General features: G+C 52.1%; 1 protein-coding gene and 1 long non-coding RNA gene across 2 annotated transcripts in view; one reads left to right on the plus strand and one right to left on the minus strand.

Annotated features, from left to right (window-relative positions):
• The window catches only part of LOC120381416 (zinc finger protein 271-like), a 1,091,725-nt gene that overhangs the window by 388,338 nt on the left and 681,136 nt on the right, over positions 1 to 22,251 (minus strand). The gene's annotated exons all lie outside the window — the stretch shown is intronic.
• Positions 18,616 to 20,916, plus strand: LOC120381496. The gene is made up of 3 exons (XR_005588095.1): positions 18,616 to 18,672; positions 19,676 to 19,771; positions 20,358 to 20,916. It is a non-coding gene; the product is annotated as an uncharacterized LOC120381496 (long non-coding RNA).

Below are 22,251 nucleotides of genomic sequence, written 5' to 3' on the forward strand. Positions count from 1 at the left end.
TGTCAAATTGAGAGCAGTGCATCTTAACAGCAATTATAGGATGGTACCAGGAGAAATTCATGAATATCAATAATCCGCAATGAATTGCTCACATTTCGCTGTTTTCCCAAACGGATCTCTGCCAAATTGCCAGCAATGCAACCGAATAGTGTTTGTAAAATGGTTCCAGGAGAAAGTGTTGCGTAGAAGTGATTTGCACTGAACGACTCCTTTTTAGGAATTTTCACAAACGGAGCTCTTCCAAGTGGCCAGAAGTGGAACCTAATTGCCTTTTTAGCGTGTTTCTAGGAGAAATTCGTGCCTACGAGTGATTTCGAATGAATTGTTCAGGTTCAGCTGTTTTCACAGCGTATCTCCGTCAAGTTGCTAGCTGTGCATCCGAATTGCAAAGTTAGGATGGGAGCAGGAGGAATTCGTGCTTCCCAATAATCCCAAGTGCATTTCTCACGTTTCGCTGTTTTCCCAAACGGATTTATGCGAAATTGCCAGCAATGCATCGGAATAGCATTTGTAAGATGGGTCTAGGAGAAAGTGTTGCCTAGCAGTGGTTTGCACTGAACGTCTCCTTTTTAGGAATTTTCACAAACGGAGCTCTTCCAAATGGCCAGCAGTGGAACCGAATAGCAATTGTAGCGTGTTTCCAGGAGAAATTCGTACCTACGAGTGATTTCGAATGAATTGCTCAGGTATAGCTGTTTTCCAAGCGTATATTGGTCAAGTTGCTAGCTGTGCATCCGAATATCAATTTTAGGATGGGAGCAGGAGGAATTCGTGCTTCCCAATAATCCGCAGTGTATTTCTCATGTTACGCTGTTTTCACAACGTACAACTCCCAAATTCTCAGCAGTGCATCAGAATTGCAGAAGCAGGACGATTCATTTGAACTTTACTCGCTCGCAGATATAAGGCTCGAAATGGTCATGACTTGCTATTTTCACGGAAGGAGCTCTAACAAAGGGCTTAACAGTGCAACCTAATGCTATTTTGTGGATATTTCAAAGAGAAATTCGTACCTATCAGTGTCCTGTAATGAATGGCTCATGTGTAGCAATGTTCACGAAGGGAATCTCTACCAATTGTCCAGCAGGGAATGCTATTGGCTTGTGAAAGACGATTCTCAGAGAAAACTGTGCCTAGCAATGAATTTCTCATGTATCAATTTTCACACAAACAGATTAGTCTTATGGCCAGCAATGCAATCGAATAGCGTTTGTAAAATGGTTCCAGGAGAAAGTGTTGCCTAGCAGTGCTTTGCACTGAACGTCTCCTTTTTAGCAATTTTCACGAAAGGAACTCTGCCAAATAGCCACCAGTGCTTTCGAATAGCAATTGGAGGTTGGTTCAAGGGGAAAGTCGTGTCTAGCACTGATGTGGGCTTAATAATTCTTCATTTGCTCTTTTCAAGTGCCTAGTTTACTTCTTGAATGAATAACAGATGTTTAGCTATTTTCACAAACGGATCTCTGCCAAATTCTCAGCACTCCATGAGAATTGCAGAAAAGGATGATTCCATGAGACTTTCCTCGCTCGCAGAGATAAGGCTCGAAAGGGTCATGTCTTGCTATTTTCACGGAAGGAGCTCTAACAAAAGGCTTAACAGTGCAACCGAATGCTATTTTTGCATATTTCAAAGAGAAATTCGTATCTATCAGTGACCTGTAATGAATGGGTCATGTTTAGCAATGTTCACGAAAGGAATCTCTTCCAATTGTCCAGCAGGGGATGTTATTGGCTTGTGAAAGACGAGTCTCAGAGCAAACTGTGACTAGCAATAAACATGCATGAATTTCTCATGTATCAATTTTCACACACACAGATTAGTCTTATGGCCAGCAATGCAACCGAATAGTGTTTGTAAAATGGTTCCAGGAGAAAGTGTTGCCTAGCAGTGCTTTGCACTGAACGTCTCCTTTTAGCAATTTTCAAGACAGAAACTCTGCCAAATAGCCAGCAGTGGAACCTTATTGCCTTTTTAGCGTGTTTCTATGAGAAATTCGTGCCTACGAGTTATTTTGAATGATTTGCTCAGGTATAGCTGTTTTCACAGCGTATCTCCGTCAAGTTGCTAGCTGTGCATCCGAATAGCAACGTTAGGATGGGAGAAGGAGGAATTCGTGCTTCCCAATAATCCAAAGTGAATTTCTCATGTTTCGCTGTTTTCCCAAACGGATCTCTGCCAAATTGCCAGGAATGCATCGGAATAGCATTTGTAAGATAGAGTAACATTCCGTGAGAAGTCTGTCACTAGCCCGGTGGTGGGGCTGAGGTTGGCTAGAAGGAAAATTTGGGGGACTACGTCAGAGGTGGGCGAGCGGAGCCGGGCAGTGGGCGGCAGCTGGTGCCACGGGGCGGGTGGCTGCAAAGCTGTGGTCTCCTCAGCGTGCGGCCGCCCTTGGACTGCTTGCAGCCCTTAGGAGCTGCCTGGCAGCGGGCCCGGCTCGGGGATCAGCAGAGCCGTTGCGGAGCCAGGGTGGGTCAGTCGGGGTTGCTGTGAGGAGACTTGGACCTTCTACCTGCCCTGAGTGGTGACCCCCCCCCAATGTGTGGAGACATGGCCAGTGGTCTTCTCTTGGCACCCCAGCCCCTTGCTCGGGCTCAGGTCTGCACCGCTGCTGGAGTAGGGCTGCCAGATCCCCGCTGGAACACCGGAAGGCTAACATAATTTTGCTTGCTCTTGAGCCCAGAATGCCTGGTTAACATATTTCCAAGTATGCTATTGCACGTTCTTTGTATCATCCCAAGTTTGTACCAATTCAGTGATCTGGTGCTCTTGCCCCCGTACAATAGTATGACGCAATTATTGCCTTATTTTTCAATGCCCTTCTAGGTCTACTGAATTTATAATTCCTGTCCCTGTGCCTATAACTCTTTAAAAGTATCTGCTATAGCTCGAGAGTGACGAGGGACGGGATGTGTTGATTGGAAGAATTTGGACCATGCTTCAACTATGACGGCGCTCTATTGTGCAAATTCAGGTCATGTTAGCGTCAAATTATTCCTGGTCCAGGTTATTGAAAGGTGTAGTGTTACTTGCATCTCTATGGGAGGCTTCATCTTCAGCTAATGAGGATGAGTTACTTTTATGGTTGTGGACCATTTAAAACTAGACTGTTGTATTTCCTACCAATTTAGTTCCATTCACCCATATTGATATTGTCTGAGTCGCTAGGGTTCCTGGTTTAAAAGGTGGAAACCCATGGTATCCAGGAAGAACAGGTTGACAATGACGATTGTAATCTATGGTAGGCTGGGTAGGTGTGCTAAACGCCAATATACCGTCACGGTCATAGGGTGTGATTAGCCAGTAAGTAACTCAAAGGACTCATGTAACACATAGATAGTGGTATAATTTGGATCTGCTTTTCTGTGGTGAAATAAAACCACCGGATCCCCAATGTGCATTGAATGTTCCCAAAGTGAATAACTGTGCCAGGAATCCCCAAGGTTTTAGCCCCCTGTAATTGTTTAACCCATTGGAAATAATCATTCTGGACTTGTGTGGGATGATCCTTGGGGTGTATAGTAAAATGTGCAGGATCAATCATTAACTTAATTGATTGACTGAAATTAATCTGGCATGGTTGGATCACAGGCCATACATATACCAGTATGGTATACTACTTTTCACAATACCTCTTTAATAGTGCTATTTATTCTTCTTACCTGAAGAGAGGACTGAGGTCAGTATGGAATGTGGCATTTCTGGCTGATCTCTAGGGCTTGTAACATTATCGTTAAAATTTGCCCCACAAATGCACTTTCATTATCTGAGTCTCAGGGGTTCCATAGCTGTACACTTCAGTGAAAAGCCTTTTAGCTGCAGTTCTTGCACTATTAGCCCTAGTGGGGAATGCGTCCACCCATCCTGAAAATGAATCTATACTAAACAACAACTACTGGAATCCTTCGTTTCTTCTCGGCAGCTTATCAATGAAAACTATCTGTATATTATGCCATGGTCCCAGGTGCCTCATTGGTTGCCAGTGCGGGGAACGAGCTTTTGCATAGTGCACACAATTTTGCACCAATGTACTCATCATCTTCCATACCGTCTCAGTCTGCTACTGCCTTAGCCTTCTTAGGTCCCTTCTGTACCGTCATGCGTGAACCGATGTGCCGCTTGAGTCATTTTCTTCCCCGCCGTTTTCCCCTGGCTTTGGCTGCACTTATCACTCACATCGCTAGATGGCAGCAGCGTACCAGAAATGAGCTCAGGCGCGTAGATGGCTTCTAGTAGCAATTGCTCTGTTTTACCGCTGGGTGATAGCGTCGCCTCGGCGGTTCTACACTTCTGTCCCTGCTGTGGGCTTTGTAACTGATTGGGGTTCCTTGCCTTCGAAGAATGGATACATTCCCATTCTCCTAGGTACGCTAGCTCCTTCCCATCTGCTCTGTCCCAGTGATTTCGTTGCCAGTCAAATATCAATATCATTTTAAAACATGATATACGACATGAAGCTCTGCATGTTGCGCTGAGCCATGCTCTAAATGCCCTTGATTCACTTCCTTCCATAGGTTTATGGCAGCATATTTACTATACCGTTTCCCCTTAATTACTACGGAGCTGCCATCAGTAAACCAGATTTGTTTCTCCTGTCCTTAAGGAGGGTACCTCTACCAATGCAAGTTTTTGTTCTAAAGTAACCTCGGACATTCATGCTTAGTTCCTTTTTCAATTAAAGTGTGAGTCAATAAATCGGGCTTAGATACGGTTTTGGTAACGACCGCTATATTGATCGGAATGAGGGTTCATTGAGCCCACAGGTGTATTGGTGACCCTGCTTCCTATCAGTTTGTCAGAGAAGCTATAGTTGAGTGGGGTATGAGTACTTTGAATTGTGATCAGGGCTGTGCTCGTGAGCGGGTCAAAAGACTGGATTGCCCAAACAGCTGATAAACATTCAGGCTCACAAGGATCAAAATTTAACTCAGCACCTTGAAGTTTTTTTACATTCATATGCTACTGGCACTAGTTTGCCTGCCTCGTTATTTTGCAAGAGAGTAGCTGCTAAGGCAACCTCAGGGCTTTGACTCATCGGGGAAGTTTAACGCCCCAGTCACACACACAGCCCCCCCCAACCCAGGGAGAACAGCTGTACCTCCAGCGTCCTGCCCCAGTCACACACGCATCCCGAGCTTAGGAGAACAGCTGAGATTTGCGTGTTTTATTTTATTTTACTTGGTAATTTGCTTTGTTCTGTCTGCTCCTACTTGGAACCACTTAATTCCTACTAGCTGTATTTAATAAAATCACTTTTTATGTATTAATTAACCCAGAGTATGTCGGGGGGCAAGCAGCTGTGCCTATCTCTCTATCAGTGTTATAGCAGGTGAACAATTTATGTTTACCCTGTATAAGCTATAGACAGGGTAAAATGGATATATTTGGGGTTTAGAACCCATTGGGAGACTTCTGAGTGTTAAAGACAGGAACATTTCCGTAAGTTACTTTCAGGTTAAGTCAGCAGCTTTGGGGCCTGCGGTTCAGACCCTGGGTCTGTGCTGGAGCAGATGGGCATGTCTGGCTCAACAAGACAGGGTGCAGGAGCAGTCTTGGTACAACAGGTGGCAGTGCCCAGTGGTGTTTCTGTGAATCAAGCCATCACGCCCCTCAAGGCCTGCTCAGCTGGTGGGGGGAGGGAGGTGAGGAGATCAGCGAGCGACAGGGTGGGGAAGGTGGGGAGGGAGGCCCTTGAGGGAAGAGAAGGAGCAGGAGCTGTGCTTTCATAGACGAGGTGCAGCAGGGGGCAGGGAAGTTCCACTGCTCAGCATCCAGTTTTCCCAAATTAGAACGTTAGCCACCCTATGCAGCTGGTGGCTCTGACATGAGGGGAGTGGGGGGGCTGAGAACGGCAGCTTCTGGTCAGGCGCCGAGCTCTGGAGGCCATTGACAGCACCAGTAAAGTGTCTCCCTAACATTTTACCTTTGCGCTGGGATGGGTGGATACAGGAAGGTTGAGGCAAATTTAGGGGTGGCTATAGCTCTTTCAAGTCCCCCTCTAACGCTGCCACTCATCTCAGAAAGAGTAACAGTCCTCAGCTCCCAGCTGATCTTGCCTGACATATGTCTCAAAGCCAGGCTGTCCTACCACTCAGTCTCAGGACAGAGCTGAAGTGATTCTCCACCAGGTCTCCCTTGCAGGAAACACAACCCAAGAACATCAAGCGAGTGGCAGGGAATGTAAAGGTAGTTGGCTCCGGTGATTGCTAGTCCCCAAGGCAGTCATGGCTATATGTAAGAGGCACCAGGCTGCTCCCACATCCAAAATGATCACATTCTATTGTCCTTTCCCCTTGCCTTTATCCCACAGAGATCTCCCCTAACCAGAATGCTCACATCCGCTGAAGCAAGGTAGAGAGCAGGGCTAGCATGCCGTGACCAGGAACTCTTGCCCAGTGATGTGGAAGAGGTGAGGACTGAGTATCTTTGGTTACATGCCTCTGGAAAGTTGGATGTCTAGATTGCAGGTCCATTTCTTCCAGATCCTCTTCCTGGGGCAGAGACTCTTGCCCTGCTCCGCTCCACTGGCCTGAGGAGTCTTCTGCAAGCACAGGAAATAACCCAAGAAAGAGTCTTCGGTTCCCAAAGCTCTACTGAGGCGTGAGCTCTTGCTCTCCCTGCCTCCCGTTCGCATCTGCTCTGCATCACCCCCAGTGAATGAACAGAAATGGATTCAACACCTATGGATCAATAGGCTGGTTACACCCATTTCCGCATCACTCTAGCACCCAGTACCACAGTAGGAGTCTCTTGCACTCCTCCCACATCTCCTCTCTTGCAGGCTTTTGAGACCAAGCCTGTTGGGATGCACACCTGCCCAGATGTGACCAGATTCAGTCATATTCCTACATACAAATGGTTAACCTTCTCTAAAGACCAAAAATACTTCATACATTTCAAACAGTAATTATCCCACATGTAACTGGTGTCCAAGCGGGGCTTAAAACAGGTCTTTGCATTAAAAGGTTGTCCAAAATTGCGTAATTGTAAACATTAGAGAGCTTGGTTATTGCTTAAAAACAAGTTCAACTTGAAATTAATTTTATAAACAATTTATTAATAATTTGGAGCATCCTTGGAAGTTTTATTACGGGGGCACGACTAATTAACAATCAAACCTAGGGTCTTCACTTTAAAGTGTTAGTTTCCACATTATTCTGAATAATGAGGATTTTCAGCCACATATTTATATATTTACTATGAAACAAGCAATGTTTGTCCTTATTGGAGCATTTGTGAGCTTTGCTTTAGGGTTAAAGCTATTGAAAAAGAAAAGCAAACAGGGTGAGGCAGTGAAGTAGCTGCCTACTCTGTAACGCGTCCATCACATACACTTGCTGGTAAATCGCCACTGGAAAAACACTCTCTTTCCCAATTTGGAAGTTAAGATTCTGTTAGAGTCCAACCGGAACAGTGAATGGAAGTTAAGATGCTCTGGTACTCGCTCTATTAGAGTCCAACCAGGAACAGTGAGCATAGAATCATAGAATCTCAGGGTTGGAAGGGACCTCAGGAGGTCATCTAGTCCAGCCCCCTGCTCAAAGCAGGACCAAACCCAACTAAATCATCCCAGCCAGGGCTTTCTCAAGCCTGACCTTAAAAACCTCTAAGGAAGGAGATTCCACCACCTCCCTAGGTAACCCATTCCAGTTCTTCACCACCCTACTAGTGAAAAAGGTTTTCCTAATGTCCAACCTAAACCTCCCCCTCTGCAACTTGAGACCATTACTCCTTGTTCTGTCATCTTCTACCACTGAGAACAGTCTAGATCCATCCTCTTTGGAACTCCCTTTCAGGTAGTTGAAAGCAGCTATCAAATCCCCCCTCATTCTTCTCTTCTGCAGGCTAAACAATCCCAGTTCCCTCAGCCTCTCCTCATAAGTCATGTGCTCCAGCCCCCTAATCATTTTTGTTGCCCTCCGCTGGACTCTCTCCAATTTATCCACATCCTTCTTGTAGTGTGGGGGCCCAAAACTGGACACAGTACTCCAAATGAGGCCTCACCAGTGCTGAATAGAGGAATGATCACATCCCTCGATCTGCTGGAAATGCCCCTACTTATACAACCCAAAATGCCATTAGCCTTCTTGGCAATGAGGGCACACTGTTGACTCATATTCAGCTTTTCGTCCACCGTAACCCCTAGGTCCTTTTCTGCAGAACTGCTGCCCAGCCATTCGGTCCCTAGTCTGTAGCAGTGCATGGGATTCTTCCGTCCTAAGTGCAGGACTCTGCACTTGTCCTTGTTGAACCTCATCATATTTCTTTTGGCCCAATCCTCTAATTTGTCTAGGTCCTCTGTATCCTATCCCTACCCTCCAGTGTATCTACCACTCCTCCCAGTTTAGTGTCATCTGCAAACTTGCTAAGGGTGCAGTCCACACCATCCTCCAGATCGTTAATGAAGATATTGAACAAAACCGGCCCCAGCACCGACCCTTGGGGCACTCCACTTGATACCGGCCGCCAACTAGACATGGACCCATTGATCACTACCCGTTGAGCCCGACCATCTAGCCAGTTTTCTATCCACCTTACTGTCCATTCATCCAGCCCATACTTCTTTAACTTGCTGGCAAGAATACAGTGGGAGACTGTATCAAAGGCTTTGCTAAAGTCCAGAAATAGCACATCCACTGGTTTCCCCTCATCCACAGAACCGGTTATCGCATCATAGAAGGCAATTAAGGTTAGTCAGGCATGACTTGCCCTTGGTGAATCCATGCTGACTGTTCCTGATCACTTTCCCCTCCTTTAAGTGGTTCAGAATTGATTCCTTGAGGACCTGTTCCATGATTTTTCCAGGGACTAAGGTGAGACTGTCTGGCCTGTAGTTCCCTGGATCTTCCTCCCAGAAGTAAAGTTTCCTCCCGTTCTATAACTGATGGGGTGGGGTGGCAGCAGGGACAAGGGGAATTGAGAATGAGGGGTGCCTGATGTGTTGGGGTATGGAGTTCCCTACTTCAGCTCCACAGGCTGGGTCCGGTGCAGAGCATGGCATGGCAGGGAGATGACATCTCCCATAATGCCGGGGCCCTTTCACAGCAAGGGTGTCACCTCCCCATGGTAGCACGGATTCCCACCTACTCCTCCTGCTTTCGCCTGACAACAGCACCACCCTTCATGGCACCACCTCATGGCAACTTCTGCTTCTGGACTCGCACCGGAAATGGGAAGTCCAGCTGGGCCTGGCAGTGGCTGACAGGAAATGGACACAGGCGCCACTGCCACTCCCATGGTGCCACAGGGCCCACCATGGCTGGTGGGAGATAGATAAATGTCTGTGTACCTCCCCCAGCACTATGTCTCCTTTAGTGCTTGTGTCCCCCCGTCCTGCTTAGTCTGGGTGTTCCTTACCGGAGCACACTGTGTGTCCCAGGCATGTTCTGTCTCACCTTTGGGTCCAGCCTAACAGGGGTGTCTCTCCCCATCCTCCCACCAGTAACTTCTCCCCCAACGCACACAGGACAGGGAGCTGGCTGGTGCCCTTCTATAAAAGGACTGCTCTGTGCTACAGAAACCAGCCTAGTCCCCGCCCCGCAGTCTGGGAGCTTGATGCTACCTTCAACCGCATCACAAGTTACAAGAGGGGGCAGGAATAAAATCCCCATTGACTAAACAGGATGGGGTGAAGCATGTCACCAGGCCATAATATTCTGGATAACCCCTTGATGACCATTTTAGGCTCATCCTCTCATGTGGCCTTCCTGGCCTCTGGCTAGCTGTGATGACGAGAGGGGGATGTTGTCCCCCTTCCTCTGGCTCCCCTGGCGGGCAGAGCCTAGTGCTACTACCTTGGCATGTCAGCTGGGGAGCAGAGCTCTTACCTCTGCTAATCAGGGGTTAGCCCCACAGCCAGTGAGGGGATGAGGTAGGGCTCAGTTGCTAATTTTGGGCCTGGGATTGCCCACTTTACAGGCTCAAATTTGGGGGGGTTCCCCCCCAATCACGCACACCTTAAAGTAGGGAAATGTCCCTCACCTACTTATAATTGCACCCTAAATAACCTCTGGGATACTTTATTTTTGTTCTCAGAAGGTGCGCATCACCATATTATCGGAGCTGACTGTCACAGAGTCCCCGAATCACGGAGTCCTCAGGTTATGTTCTGGAACTTCTCCATACAAGGCCAGTCAGGACTCTGGGGGACCCTCCGCCTTGTGAGCGCACTGTCTCCAGGGCAAGATGCTTACACAGCTTCGATCTTCCTGGATCTGAGCATCCCCTTCCACACTGTGCGCTTCCTGCAGCGAGTCCACCCGGACGGGGCCCTGCACCCCAACTCGGCAGTCAGCAGTGACTCTCAGCCAGCTAGTAAAACAGAAGGTTTATTAGTTGACAGGAATGCAGCGGGTAGAATTGAACTTGTTAGCAGAGAAATCAGTGACTAGTATCAGAGGGGTAGCCGTGTTAGTCTGGTTCTGTAAAAGCAGTAAAGAATCCTGTGGCACCTTATAGACTAAAAGACGTTTTGCAGCATGAGCTTTCGTGGGTGAATACCTACTTCTTCGAAAGCCCATGCTGTAAAACGTCTCTTAGTCTATAAGGTGCCACAGGATTCTTTGCTCCAAATCAGTGACTTTCAGCCAAGTCCATCCAGAAGCTCTGGACTCCCCCTCTACCAGTCCTCCCAAGCAGACTGCCTAGCTTCCAGCAACCAGACCTCCGGCACCCCCCATTGCTCCGCCTCCTTGGCTTTGTCCTGCTTGCCAGGCAAGTCACCTGGGCGTCACTTGGGTGTAGTCCCCGTCCTGGGTATCAGGTTACAAAGAGCACCAGTCATAGCATATGTGCAGGCAGCTGGAGCAGCCTCACCTGCCCCAGAGGTCTCAGCCAAAGTCACACACCCCTATTCCCACCACCGAGGTATTAGTGCAGCATGCAGGGAAACTGAGGCACACACAGTATTCATGCAAAACAGTAAAATTCACATAGGCTCAACAGTAAGACACACATACACCATAACAAGGGAAAATCCCCACTTTGTCACACTGATGCTTTAGATTCCTACTGTCTCTGTCTTGGTCCATCATTTCACCCCACTTCTCTATAGTAGCCTATCTTTTCTTCTTTCTCTCTAGTCTGTTCCAAGTCTGGCCGGCCTTAAAAATGACTCAGCTCTGTTATACGCTGTACTCGGCACCACAGGCTGAAGCAGCGTGAGCAGCATCTCTCTGGGAATGAGAAAGCTACAGTGAGATGGTCTCCCAAGTCCATTGCATGAGTCAGGATCCAGGGGCCGAAAGCGCTAGCTGTCCTTGTGTCCTGCCTGCAGCATCTGAGACAGAAGCTTCTGTTCTTTTCCATCCCTCCTGGGTGGCTGCCATGACAGCAGTGCTAACCTTAACAAAAATGACTGTGGATCTGCTATTCCATATTTAACGGCCTTTCCCGTTCCTCCAGAAAAGCTATTAGGGGGCAGATCTGATGGAGCTATGGCACCAGCTGAGGGGTTGCCTCTTCTTGCTAGCAGGAGATTTGGGGCATGATTTTCCACACTTACACTGTTGAAGATCAGTATTAACTCAGTGGAGTTGCATCAGTCTGAATGAGCGGAAAGTTGACCCATGCAGATGAGCTGTTTCTTAATGAGATAGTGTGGGGGGGGGGGAGAAAAGGGGAAACTGAAAGGCGAGATAGTAATATGTAAGCAGAACAGCAAGAGATGAGTGTCAATCTCTGTCACGGAGTGTCGGGGAGTCAAGGCCCTGCAACCCCCACCATGACTCTCAGCCAGCCGGTAAAGCAGGTTTATTTAGACGACAGGAACACAGTCCAAGACAGGTTTTGGAGGCACAGACAACAGGATCCTCCCCAATTAGATCCATCTTGGGGTCCCAGGAGCACCACTGCCCCCTTCGGGGGTCAGAGCCCTATCTGTGCTTCCCTCCATTCCCCAGCCAGCTCCTGAAAACCCCCTCACTCCCCAGCGTCTCCTCCCCCAGGCCTTTGTTCAGCTTCCCAAGCAGAGGAGTCACCTGGCCTCTAACCCCTTCCTGGGTTCTCACATTACATGCTCAGGCATCTTCCCTCAAGGTCAGTCTCCCATCTCCCAGTGCAGACCTTTCTCCCAGGCCAGCACCCCCCACGCAGCATTCACAGACCACAGTGAGCAGGGGCGGCTCTAGGAATGCGGCCGCCCCAAGCAGGGCGGTGCGCCGCAGGGGGCGCGCTACCGGTCGCCGGTACCCTGACTTCGGGGGACCTCTTGCAGACGTGCCTGCGGAGGGTCCGGTGGTCCCGCGGCTCGGGTGGAGCTTCCACAGGCATACCTGCGGGAGGTCCACCCGAGCCGCGGGACCAGCGGACCCACCGCAGTCATGCCGGCGGGGGGTCCCCCCGCGCCCCCCGACAAGCGCACCACCGCACTCATGCCAGGGGGGGGTCCGCTGGTCCCGCCTCGGTGGACCTCCCGCAGGCATGACCGCGGAAGGTCCGCCGGAGCCGCCTGCTGCCCTGCCGGGAAAATGTGCACTGGGCTCTGGAGCCGGCCCTGACAGTAAGAACAGTCCCAGTGCGTCACACTCTCATTTTCTGTCTCTGAGTGACCTTGGCACCAAGCGCCCTGCTCTTCGCTGACCTTGGCTCTTATCGTCCCAGGCTTGATGTGACCTTCCTGCTTCTTATTCTGTCAGTCACCATTTCTTTCCCCTTTCCTTTTGTCCTATTTTAAGGAGGAAATCCCTTACGCAAATAGGAGGAGGAAGCAATTGCCCTGAATGGGGAATGAAATTTACCAGGCAACCACAGAGATAGATTCTGGTCTCATTTACACTAATGTCCCAACATTGGCATCCATAGAGTTCCTCCTGTTTTACACCAAACATGAGATCAGAATCAGGCCCTTTGCCTTCCCTGACACTGTTCTTCCATGTTCTTGGGATGGGGCAAGGTGGGTCAGTCCGAGAAAAAAAACGAGAGTGCCCAATTCATTACCTCACCTGCACCCATGCAAAAGGGGTGGAAATTGCTCCCAAATCAGAGTGGTAGGGTTTTTTTTCCATTTTTAAAAAGCCCTCCCATTGGCTCTTTTGATCAGAGGCCCAACTCCCTTTCTTTTACCTATGCAGGGAGGCTTTTTTAACCCTTTACAGGTAAAACAAGCAGAGTACAGCCACCACAGCGCTCAAACCCATCCCCCACAGCCCCCCATTCCCTTCCACAGACCTGAAACCCATCCCCCTCAGCCCCTTCAGAGCCCCCATCCCCTGCCACAGCGCTCAAATTCATCCACCTCAGCATCATCACAGCCACCAAGATTCATTCCGCAGTGCATAAACCCATCCCACACAGCACCCCATTCCCTTCCACAGCCCAAAAACCCATCGCCCACAGCCACATCACAGCCGCGTCATTCCCTGCCACAGCTCTCAAACCCATTCCCCACAGCCCCCCATTCCCTGCCACAGCCCAGAAACCCATCCCCCACAGCCACATCACAGCCGCCTCATTCCCTGCCACAGCGCTCAAACCCATCCCCCACAGGACCCCATTCCCTGCCACAGACCTCAAACCCATCCCCCACAGCCCCATCTTAGCCGCCTCGTTCCCTACCATAGAGCTCAAACCCATCCCCCACTGCCCAATCACTGCCCCCCATTCCCTGCCACAGCGCTCAAACCCATCCCACACAGCCCCCCATTCCCTGCCACAGTGCTCAAACCCATCCCCCACAGTCCCACATTCCCTATCACAGCTCTCAAACCCAACTCCACAGCCCCCCATTCCCTGCCACAGACCTCAAACCTATTCCCCACAGGACCCCATTCCCTGCCACAACCCTCAAACCCATCCTCCACAACCCCCATTCCCTGTGACAGCGCTCAAACCCATCCCCCCATTCCCTTCCACAGCCCGCATCACCCACAGCCACATCACAGCCGCCTCATTCCCTGCCACAGCGCTCAAACCCATCCCCCGCAGCCCCCCATTCCCTTCCACAGACCAGAAACCCATCCACCACAGCCGCATCACAGCCGCCTCATTCCCTGCCACAGCGCTCAAACCCATCCCCCACAGCCCCCCATTCCCTGCCACAGACCTCAAACCTATCCCCCACAGGACCCCATTCCCTGCCACAACACTCAAACCCATCCCCCACAACCCGCATTGCCTGTGACAGCGCTCAAACCCATCCCGCACATCCCGCCATTCCCTTCCACAATGCTCAAACCGATTACCCACAGACCCATAACAAGCGCTTCATTCCCTGCCACAGCCCTCAAACCCATCCCCCACAGCCCCCAATTCCCTTCCACACCGGTCAAACCCATCACCCACAGCCCCCCATACCCTGCCACAGTGCTGAAACCCATCCAGCACAGCCCCATCATGGCCAACTCATTCCGTGCCACCGTGCTCAAACCCATCCCCAACAGAACCATCACAACCACCTCGTTCCGTGCCGCACCACTCACACCCATCCCCCACCGCCCCCAGTCCCGGCCACAGCCCGCCAACCCCTCCCCCACAGCCCCATTCCCTACCACACCGCTCAAACCCATCCCCCACAGCTCAATCACAGCCGCCTTCTCCCTTCAACAGCGCTCAAACCCATGCCCCACAGCACACCATTTCCTGCCACAGCCCTGAAACCTATCCCCCAGAGCCCCCCATTCTAATCCACAGTGCTCAAAACCATCCCCAACAGCATCCCATTCCATTCAGGACTGCTCAAACCCATCCCACACATCCCCATCACAGACCCCCATTCCCTGCCACAGCGCTCAAACCCATTCCACACAGCCCCCAATTCCCTGCCACAGCCCACAAACCCATCCCCCACAGTCCTCATTCCCAGCGTTCAAACCCATCCCCCACAGCCCCATCACAGTCGCCTTGATCCCTGCCACCGTGCTCAAACCCATCCCCCACAGAACCATCACAACAACCTCGTTCCGTGCCGCACCACTCACACCCATCCCCCACAGCCCCCCATTCCCTGCCACAGCGTTCAAACCCATCCCCCACAGCCTCCCATTCCCTGCCACCGCACTCGAACCCTGCCCCCACCTCCGCCCACTCCCTGCCACAGCGCTGAAACCCACCCCCACAGCCTCCCATTCCCTGCCACAGCCCTCAAACCCATCCCCTATTGCCTCATCACAGCCGCCTCGTTCCTTCTCACAGCGCTCAAACCCATCCGCCACAGCCCCCCATTCCCTGCCACAGCTCTCAAACCCATCCCCCATCGCCCCCCATTCCCTTCCACATCCCTCAAACCCATCCCCCACAGGCCCCCATTCCCTGCCACAGCCCTCAAACCCATCCCCCACTGCCCCCATTCCCTGCCACAGCGCTGAAACCCATCCTGCACTGCCCCCATTCCCTGCCACAGCGCTGAAACCCATCCCCCACAGCCCCCCATTCCCTGCCACAGCGTTCAAACCCATCCCCCACAGCCCCCAATCCCTGCCACAGCCCTCAAACCCATCCCACATGCCCCATTCACAGCCTCAGCCCTCCTGAACCCCACAACCCCATCTCTCAAACCCGATCCCTACAGCCCTCAAACCCATCCCCACAGCCCCCATTCCCTGCCACTGTTCTTAAACCCATCCCCGACAGACCCCCATTCACTGCCCCAGCACTCAAACCCATCTCCTACAGGCCCCCCCATTCCCTGCACAGCTCTCAAACCCAACCCCACCGCCCCACCACGGACCCCGTGCCTACCACAGCGCTCAATACCCATCCTCCACAGCCCCTACAGTGATCAAACCCATACCGCACAGCCCTCATTCCCATCCCCCACTGCCCCCCATTCCCTTCTTCAGCCCTCAAACCCGAACCCCAAAACCCCATCATAGCCGCCTCGTTCCCTGCTACAGCCCTCAAACCCATCACCCACAGCCCCCCATTCCCTGCCAGAGCTCTCAAACCCATCCCCGACAGACCCCCATTCCCTGCCCCAGCACTGAAACCCATCTCCTACAGGCCCCCCCATTCCCTGCACAGCTCTCAAACCCAACCCCACAGCCCCACCACGGACCCCCGTGCCCTACCACAGCGCTCAATACCCATTCTCAACAGCCCCTACTACAGTGATCAAACCCATACCGCACAGCCCCCCATTCCCTGCCACAGCCCTCATTCCCATCCCCCACTGCCCCCCATTCCCTTCCTCAGCCCTCAAACCCGAACCCCACAACCCCATCATAGCCGCCTCGTTCCCTGCTACAGCCCTCAAACCCATCCCCCACAGCCCCCCATTCCCTGCCAGAGCTCTCAAACCCATCCCCCACAGCCCCCCATTCCCTGCCCCAGCACTCAAACCCATCTCCTACAGGCCCCCGCATTCCCTGCACAGCGCTCAAACCCACCCCCACAGCCCCCCCACAAACCCCGTGCCACCACAGCGCTCAATACCCATCCCCCACAGCCCCCCATTCCCTTCCACAGCCCTCAAACCCATCCCCACAGCCCCCATTCCCTGCACAGCTCTCAAACCCAACCCCACAGCCCCACCACATACCTCCGTGACCTACCACAGCGCTCAATACCCATCCCCCATAGCCCCATCACAGCCGCCTCGTTCCCTGCCACAGCGCTCAAACCCATCCCCCACAGCTCCCATTCCCTGCCGCAGCCCTCAAACCCATCCCCCACAGGCCCCCATTCCCTGCCACAGCCCTCAAACCCATCCCCCACTGCCCCCATTCCCTGCCACAGCGCTGAAACCCATCCTGCACAACCTCCCATTCCCTGCCACAGCGCTGAAACCCATCCACCACAGCCCCCCATTCCCTTCCACAGGGCTCTAACCCATCCCCCACAGGCCCCCGTTCCCTGCCACAGTTCTCAAACCCGAGCCCCTCAGCCCCATTTCCCAGCTGGGTTTCTTACCCCTGTAGCGCCCCTCTCCACCTGATTACCTCCTTTAATGGCAATCCGCTTACATGTTCTGGTGGACAGGTCTGGGTTCTTTTGGATCCCGCCACCCACTCAGTAGGGTGAATCTTTTTCCTTTTTTGGTTATAAAATTAGTTGGTGGTGCCTCCACCCCCTTGCTCCTTCCTAGCAGGGTCACCAGGGCAGCTTGGGCAGAAAATTCTAACTACAGAGGAATCCCCACTTATTTGACAGATAGTTGGAGACTTCCAAGAAATAACACAACACATAAAAATATATTCAACACAACAATTATATTAAACAGGCAACAAATACTACATAACAGGGGAAACAATATGTTTAGGGTCACCGGTGCCCACACTTAAAATACCCGTGTCTGGATGTAACAAATGTAAAACTAGTGTCCTGTTGGTACGCGTACCTTGCTGGGGCCCTTGATGACCTATACAATTCTCTGCAGAGGTGTAGCAGTGCGGCTGACTGGGTTCAGTACAGCCCAAAAGACCCACAAGTGGGAGGAGGTGGTGAATCCCTCCACAGGTGTAATAAGCGGTAGATTATAGAATCCTCAAACCCTCACTCCCTGGCTTGAGGACACAGTTCAGGGAGTAGAGGGTCCCCAAAACAAATTCCCTGACTAACTAACTAAAGACAAGGCACTCACGAACTCCACAAATGATCTTCAGGGTTGAGGATGACGCTGGACGATTCCAGGGGCTGCTGTCCGCTGGCAGGGATCCTCCTCAGGCAGGAATCAGCCTTGGACTAGCAGTGCTGACCATGTGGGGACTGGTCTCACCAGGGGAGCTGGAGGTGAACCCAGCCTGGCTGGGGAAATTTCTCAGCAAATGTAACAATTGGGAATCATCCGTGGGGAAGGAAAACCCAGCTGAGGGATCTGCGGTCAGGTCCCTAGAGGCCAGTTCTCAGGGGGAACCTGCTTGCAGGCCTGGGACTCACCAGCCCCCCTCACAGCCAGTTCGGCCCTTGCCCTGGCTGGCTCCAGCCTCTCCTCAAAAATGGCTTCTCCCCTCTCTTCCACTCCCTGGGAGGGGCATCTCCACTCCCTATTGGTTGCTGGGCAGACTCTGAGTTTGCCTTGGCTCCTCCTCCCTGAGCTGCCAGCAGACAGAGCTCTAGGACTCTAGGTAATCTGCTTGGGGGTTACACCCCTCTTCTGCATGAGGAGCCTGTGCATCCCATAGATCTCGCCCCTGGCTTGCCGGCTGATGTTATTGGCTGGGTGAGATACATAGAGACCCAGCTGCAGCACAAAGTCACCTGCCTTGGGGAAGTCGGAGGAGCGCTGGTGGCAGGAAGCGGAGAGGGGAATCCATCAACATTCTCCCTTCAGCTCTCCAGCTCCCCTGGGCCAGAGCTGTTGTCCTCACGGCTGTTTCATCCATGCTACAAAGTCCTTTACACCTGGGGTCTGGGGGGGGGTGTCAAGGGCGTGTGCCTTGATCCTGACATGCTGTTCATTGATCAGGCGTTTCAGAGTAAATAGACCAGCCCCAAGACTGACCATTGTCCCAGCCTGGAGAGACAATGAGCTTGTGCCCAGCAAGACGTGGGCAGTGTCATGAGTCCCCTTTTCCAATCAGCTATTCTTCCACCCTGAGCACAAAGTCTCAGCCCCATGGAGAGGGGAAGAGGCTCGTTTGTAGAGCACGTACGCCTGCCCGCTGACCCTCCCCTGCCTCCTTTTCCCACAGCACATCCATTTCAGGTTCCTCTCCAAAAAAACCCAGGAGAGAGCCAGGGCCATACAGAGCAGTGCTGCCCTGCTCGAATTTGCCACCTCCCTGCCTGGATTTGAGGTAAGTGACCTTTGACCCCAGCATCCTGCAGTGTCAGGGCTTGAGTCAAGTTCCTCATCCCTTGGCTAATTGGTCCCCCCTGGGTCCGTAAGGGACTGCATTCCATAGGGCAGTGGCTGGCAGATTTGTGCCTGGCCTCAGGGCCCTTGTTATTCTGGAGTAGCTAGGCAGTGAGTGCTCAGCCAGGGGCGAGATCTGTGGGCTGCACAGGCTCTTCCTGCAGAAGAACGGTAAGAAACCCAGCTGGGCAATGGGACCCCATGGAAACGAGCCTCTCGGAGATTAGCTCCCGCTGGCCATTGGGAGGCCTCTAGAACTAAGGCCTCTCTATTTAGACCCACTGTAGCGGGGCAGAGGAACCCCAATAGAAACAAGGCCCCCCCTCCTTTGAGACTCCCTCAGCTGGGCAATGGGACCCTACAGAAAGAAGCCCCCTCCTCTGAGACCCACCCCACCTTAGATGATGACTCTTTCTCTGCCCCTCTCTCTGAATTAGGGAGGTGAATGTGAAAGTGCCAGGGAAATTGGCTGCTTTATCTCAGAGCTCAGCTCTGTCCCCCAGTCCAGGGAAATCAGCCCTGACGGGGCAGCTAGCTAGTGAGGGGACAGGAATGGAGCTATTGAGGCATGTGGAGGGACAGAGCCCATCATGAGGGTAGGAGCTGAAGCAGGAACCACAGGGAAAGGACACAAAGCTTGTAGGATGTCAGCAGCTGGACCTGACTTCACTGGGTGGGGGTGGGGGGTTCTCGGTATTAGACGCCACCATTAACAGGCACCCACTCCCAGAGCACAATGGCCACAAGGGTCCCATGATTACTGCGATGACTGAAACAAATCCCCCTTCCGGTACTAAACCACCTGGTGGGGACCCTGCGAGTCCATTGGTCCATGGATGCCACGAGGACCCCGGCCAGTGTGTACCCAGCAATGGGAACAGAAGGAAACAGGCACTGAAACCGGAATGCCAAATGGCCCAAATGGGTGTGTCCGTCTCCCCCAGGGCTGAACATCAGAGAGGCAAGAGAGCTGTGGTGTCGGGACGGGCTCCAGGACACCGAGCGCCTGGGCTATAGGAACATGGCCAGGATGTGGGGAGGTAAGGACTCTCCACCGGTGCTCAGGTGTGGCGCTGTCTCCCCCCCACCCCTGCAGTGAGCGTGTCATGGATACAGGGCAAGAGCCTGCTACTTGTTTCCAGCAGAGTATGTGAGGCTCATGGGAATGTCAGTGAGGTGAGGCATGGGAATGATCCAGATCTGAAAGACCCCTAATCTCTAGCAGGTGAGCTGCAGGAGAGATTGCTGCTGGGAGCAGTAGTGTCCTTTCTTGTCTGTATGAGTTGGGTTCCAGAGTGCGCAGACACATTTCCAGCATCTCATGACACCTGCGGTGAATCCTGCTCCAGAAAGAGCTATTCGAGGCCTCAGTGCCTGCAACCTCTTACTTACCAAGGGGGGGGGCTACTTGGTCAATGGGTTGGCTGCACCAGGACTCTTATCCACCTTGTGAGCCACTCGAGGGATTTGGAGCCTGGTTCTGGACAATTGCAAGGGCTCTGGTGCTGTAGGTTTTAGGTCTTGGGTGATAAGTGAATGACCAGAGAGCGCCCCTGTGGGAATCCGAGACAGAGTGTTCCTGTGAGGAGCTTTTCTGTTTCTAACAAAGGGTTTCTGTTCCCCCAGATCTCAGCCGCTCAGCAGAATGTGGGAGAGCCGAGTGCTGATGGGCTAGAGGTGTCCCATGAGTCGCTGTACAGCAGGTGCAGTGTCGGCAGTCACCATGGACCAAACCCTGCGCTCCAGACAACCCAGGCTGTTTCCCTGGATTGCAAAGGGGACTTTAGCTTGGGGAATCGGTTGCTGATGCCTGTGTCCACATCTGGGCTGTTTTAATGAGGCTACATGATGGTACATGAAGAGCGATTCAAGCAAGGGAGAATGACCATTAGAGAGCAAGGCTGGGCCCTTTGCCGAGCTGCTGCAGTCAAGCATCCACAGCCAGAAGAGAGACGATGGGAAACTTGCTTAGCTGGCTGGCGACAGCAGCAGCTGTCTCATAAAGCTCTGCTCATGCTCTAGACAACAGAGACAGGACAAAGAGCCACACAGTGAGAGCCTTGGTTGCAATTAGCAATACGAATTTTTTTCAGTGGATTATGCTGGCCGAACAGTTTATTTCCTGTAATGTGCACATCCAGCCTCCCTGGCTGACATAAATGGAAGTTAGGTTCTCCGTGCCCACAGGACAGGGCTGGCCTTAGCATGAGGCAAACTGAGGCAGCTGGCTCAGGTGATAGATTCTGTGTGTGTGTGTGTGTGTATACACGCGCACACGGGGGCGGGGGCGCCACTAGGACTCAGGGTAGGTCCATACTTACCTGCCGGGTCAACGCAGAGAATTCGACAAAGCGAACGGCGGTGGCAGAGTCAACGGGGGAGCCGGGGACTTCGATCCCGCGGCGTCAGGACGGGTAAGTCAGTCGAACTAAGGTAGTTTGACTTCAGCTACGCTATTCACGTAGCTGAAGTCGCGTACCTGAGTTTGACACCCCCCCCAGTGTAGACCAGGCCTCATAGTGTAGAAAAAAGTTTGCTGCTGGATATGTATTCTCTCTGCTCGTGATGAACAGAGCTGATGGAGTGCTGTGCTGGAGGAAGGAGAGCACCTAATAACTAATAGGCAGGAAGGAGAAAATGTGAGAGTACTAAGAAAAAGCAACAGGAGCTGCAGGGAGAGGAGCACCCCTAGAAGCCTGGACTGATTAACACCAGCTTGTCAGGGAGCTTTCTATTTCCTACTGCTTCCCTGAACCGACTTGAGGTGAACAGGCAGTCAGCTGAAGTAGTAGGAGCCAGTTAGGCCCTTAAGCTGCTGCTATCTTCCCTCACTCAGCCCCTTGCCACCAGCCTGCTTATTCGCCCCCTTCAACTGAGTGTTGAGAGCTGGTACAGAACAGCAGTCATGAGTGAAAGAAGAAAACGCCCCTCTTGGGCAGCATTTAGAAAAAGAAAGAAAGCAAAGGACATTTTTCCATCTAAGCAGGCAGGAGCTCTCCTGAGATACGTAGACACAAATTTTCAGGGTGAGCCTTCCAGCCCCAGTGAGGCTGTGAGTCTGGCCAGAAATCTGGCATGTCATGAGAAGGCAGCAAATCACCAGTGAGCATTCCATAGCTGGAAAGAACTTGCGATGAGACAGATGGCTGGTCTGCACCGGGGGGGGGGGTGTGTCGGTACTCGATCTAAGATACTCAACGACAGCTACGTGAACAGCGTAGCTGAAGTTGAAGTATCAGATCAATTTACCTCGGGTCCTCACGGCGCGGGATCGACATCCGCAGCTCCCTATGTTGATTCCGTTACCGCCGCTCGCGCCGAAGGAGTTCCAGTGTAGACAAGCGCGCTTTCGGGGATTGATATATTGCGTCTAGATGAGACGTGATATATTGAGCCCCGAAAAATCGATGGCTACCCGATGGATAGCCATCGACCCCTTTAGCTTAGGGTCTGGACATACCCTAAGCTAAAGGACAAAATAGATGCTCACTGGTGATTTGCTGCCTTCTCATGACATGCC

Source organism: Mauremys reevesii, linkage group 14 (genome assembly GCF_016161935.1).
Source record: "Mauremys reevesii isolate NIE-2019 linkage group 14, ASM1616193v1, whole genome shotgun sequence".
NCBI classification, from domain to species: Eukaryota; Metazoa; Chordata; order Testudines; family Geoemydidae; genus Mauremys; species Mauremys reevesii.